The 4,305-nt window shown below is 29.8% G+C and overlaps 1 long non-coding RNA gene across 1 annotated transcript; it reads left to right on the plus strand.

The window, feature by feature from the left end:
- Nucleotides 1-2,105: 2,105 nt before the first annotated feature.
- Nucleotides 2,106-3,740, plus strand: LOC148613080 (uncharacterized). Its single transcript, XR_015923960.1, has 2 exons — nt 2,106-2,222; nt 2,746-3,740. It is a non-coding gene; the product is annotated as an uncharacterized LOC148613080 (long non-coding RNA).
- Nucleotides 3,741-4,305: the final 565 nt, after the last annotated feature.

Genomic DNA, 4,305 nt, shown 5'->3' on the forward strand with positions numbered 1-4,305 from the left:
AACGAAAATTTTTTTTTTTTTTTTTTTTTTTTTTTTTTTTTTTTTTTTTTTTACAGATATAATACATTCTTATAGTTCATTGCAAGTTAATTGTTAGTGTACCGGCAAAAATAATAGCCAAAGTTCATACTGCAAAAACAAAAAAAATCTAGTATATATAATACTGAAATAGATATAACATAATAAACTTTAAAAGCTAAAAGCGATGTCACTCGCCGAGGGAATCTTTGTAATCATTGCATATCTGAGTAATAAAGTAGTTACATTTTGACTCCATTACCGAAGCGATAAGACTACTTGTATTACTGCTTTACGACAATTTTATTTTCCCAAAAGTCTCACGGATGAAGGGTTTCCTCCCTCAGAACAATGAGGATATGGTATAAAAATTTGATTCTAAGATGTAGACCCGACCTCACAAGACGACAGTGTCTATGTGTAATACATCAAACATATATAAAGTGTTTGACATTTGATCGACAATACAAATGAAATTTTAGTTTCTTATATTTACTATGAACTAAATTTATATACATTGTTTGTAATAAGTAGATTTTATAGGTAGCATATTTATCCAATATTTCTTCAATATTGCTATTTGCGTTTTGTGATTTCTGTTTTTGTCTCCATTTTGTTTGAGTTTTCCTATCAATATTGTGATTTCAAAATTGTTAAAACGGTATATATATTTTATTCATTTTTCTCGACATCACGACTTAACTTATTCCAAGAAAAACATTGTAAATTTTCTTCCATTGATTTCGTTTACTCTGATATATATTTATTATATTTACCACGATTAATGTATTGTTTAATTTATGATAATCCCTATTCTATGCCGTTCGGAAGTCTTTACAAGTATATGGTAAAACATAATGAATTTTGTTTCGAGCATTAAAGGTAAATATTAAAATGTTCTCAACGGAAATATAGCAATAATTTAAGTACGAATTTAAACCAATTCGTGGTAAAGAAATAAAAATGCCGAGAACACAAAATAAACACTAGACAAAGAGTGCGCAACACAAAATATGTATTACGTACATACATCAAAATAGCAGTATGAACTCTACTAAAACCAGCAGTGTATTGAAGTACTCCGGAATGGTGAGCAATTACATTCTTCTTTACAATAGTCCGGTGAAAGAAAACATCAATGGCAGATGGAGATCTGTTGCTATATTTGAAACAGACACTTCATATATCGGTGAATCAGACTATGTCTACAGGCAACATATAGCTTTGCCTATGTAGCTTCTGAGAGTGCGAAGTACCTCATTGGAAAGATTCTATCAGTTAATTTATTAATTCTAAAAAATAATTATAAAGGAGGGATTTATATATTATTGGGCAAATTATAGATTTTTGTTGTTTGTTTGTTTGTTTTGTTTTGTTTTTGTTAGTTTTTTATTTTTATTATTTTTTTTTTGTGGGGGGGTGTACCATTAGTTCATTTGTTAACACCAGAAATATATTTTTTTAGACTTTATTTCACAAAATACATCTTCAAGCATCAATAACAGACTTGTCTACTGTTTTGCCACTAAAGTTCTATATGCTTGATAAGAGTGCGTAATCTAAACTACCGCCGTCTAGTAACATGGAAAATCGCTAAATATCTATACATGGAATGTGTTCTTAATATTTACAATGAAATGACAAAAATAAATAATACATACTCCTAACAACTGGGGGGGGGGATAGAAATAACTTTTTTTTCAATAATTGTTCAATATGCTTCTAAAGACACCTTTCGAAAGGAACTTACGCAGTTAATGTACTTTTACAGATGCTGTTCAAACTGTTGACCATGTGGTGATGTGTTTTTTTCTAACTATACATTTGTATTTTGAAGAAAAAAATCTTTGAATTTCCTATGAAAAATTCACTGATGATTTTTACACAAAAGATATTAGTTTAAACTACCAGTAGTTCCGACATATTTTCTTATTTGTAGTACAATTGCAGTTACGATTATTTTCTTGACAATAATTCTCCGAAAATATAGTCAATAAAACTAAGGATGAAACACACTAACGTCTCCAATTAAACAGGTCCACTCGACATTCATACCATGTTATAAGTTTCTTTTATGAGGTATCAATGTTACCTTGCATTTTCCTTGCAAAAACCCATGTTTGTTTGTTCACCGAAACAACAAAACGGGGCGTATACTATACAGAGAGTAAGAAGAATGAGGATTTTCGTTATCAATTCACATTGTAAGTTCAAATTTTTCTCTATATTTAAATTTTTGCTTCAAAATTTGAGATATCTGATTTTTCAGTTGTTTCGGGAAGAATTAGACGTTAATGTAGATTCTACATCCTGAATATTCTTTATCTTAGTATTTAATACCAGAATTTATCTTTCATTGTCCATTTTTGTTGAAAGTAATGTCTTCTCTGTACTCTCAGAATTCAATGAATTACAAGTCTTACAGGAAGCACAATCGACTCAAAAAATATTGGTAGCGTTCATTTGAAAGGATTTTTTAATTTTTTAAAAAATAATTTTCTGTACGATATATCTATGTCCAATAATCAATAATAGAATCCCGGAATGCGCGTTTTCACATCGAGTTCTTTTATTCGTGAATTCAAATTACAAAATGGTAAGCATGGGGAATTTGCAGTCAGGGCAAAAAGACTAGCCATAACATAATTTTAGCTGCTTTAAATTTAAAATTGTGTAATCAACATGAAAAAGAAATATTTTGAAATTTCATGAAACATTGCATTTTAGGAGATCATCGGACATTTTTAGATAGGTTTTAGAAATACATGATGCAAAAAGTTGCACGATACAGCTGCTTTGGGTTTGGCTTCCTGATATGTCATCTGATATCAAACAGTCACCTCGTTTTAGTCCAGTTTCAGCAAAATTTGTATTTTGACACAACATCAGACAGCACGTGCTCAAATTTGACGTCTACCTAGAAGACATTTATTATATATCCGCCATTTCGATCCTTATTTTCTGTGGTGTCAGGAGATGAATGAAAGACAAAAGACAAGATAGGACAGAAGGCTAGACTGGAATACCCGTATGTGATTCGACATTAACTGGAATTTGGCATGTTTTCTCAATTAAGATATCTTAAATAACGAGTTTAAAGGCCCCGGCATGCAATTGGGTTGGAAAGAATGGTATATATGACACTATTAATATATTTATCCCCTCTATTTCTGAATACTAAGCTGAGATAATATTTATTTAACATAACAATGTAATAGAAAGGATTTTATGCGCTTTTCTCAGGAGAGTCGTTATTTTCGCACCACAAAATATCCAATATACCATTAATTTATACGACTATATTCTATCAATCTGCGGATTTCCATTCAACTGGTCTGAGATTTTGACAGTAAAAGAAACTTTATTAAGCCTTTGAGGTTGTGTTTAATAATTCAGCGGATTAATTTTTTTGTTGACATGAACTCTAACTGACTCAACATCAAAGCCCTTTCTTATGTGCCTGCACTTGAAGCATCTCCAACTACTGAAACGTTTCGACTGCAACAACGTAGCGTAAAACACAATTCTGTGATGTTCATTTTGCAAAATCGATACCAAAAGTCAGAACTACGAAACTGTGGAGGATGCCTTTTCTTTTATCTTCATATAAATCATATATATTATTTATTATGTGCTTTCCAATTCTCTTTACCAACTGTTTTCAAATATTCTGTTCCTCGATGAACTCAGTAAAATTGAAATAAAACATTTTTAACATTGAATCATTTGTTCATATCCTTTATTCATTTCTCCAGTTTTATTTGGTACAGACTTTTATAGTTGTTTTTCTTTTTATCAATTTGGAAACGCTTTAAAAGAAAGAAAGTGAAATGGTTCTTTTTGAAAAAAAATATTGAACCGATAGAAGAGAATTTATAGTGTATAAAGATGTAATTAGCCATTGGTCAGAGAAATATTACCTCTGACTTTGTTTTAGGCATTTTTAGGATCATATAAAGTGTATAATTTTATTTTATAATGCACAGTTTCCTAAATATAAAGCCTTTCAATCACTTGCACAAAAACAAAACCATGTTATGGGAATGGAAATCTGAATGAAATATCTTCAATTTCTTCATTTTCATATTATATATTAAAATTGAAATCACGATTATTATAATAAAAAAATCACCCCTATAATATGCATCTATGTTGCAATTATAAAAATGTTTTTAAACCCTAATAAGATTTCCTTAATACACAGAGAGAACATGATAATTTTAATTATTTATGATTGTGTATTAAAAGCTTCCCTTGGGTCAGACTTTAAATGGTATTTATATTCCA

This window comes from Perna viridis, chromosome 7 (assembly GCF_037379345.1).
Source record: "Perna viridis isolate PV_CMFRI_1.1 ecotype Kerala chromosome 7, ASM3737934v1, whole genome shotgun sequence".
NCBI classification, from domain to species: Eukaryota; Metazoa; Mollusca; class Bivalvia; order Mytilida; family Mytilidae; genus Perna; species Perna viridis.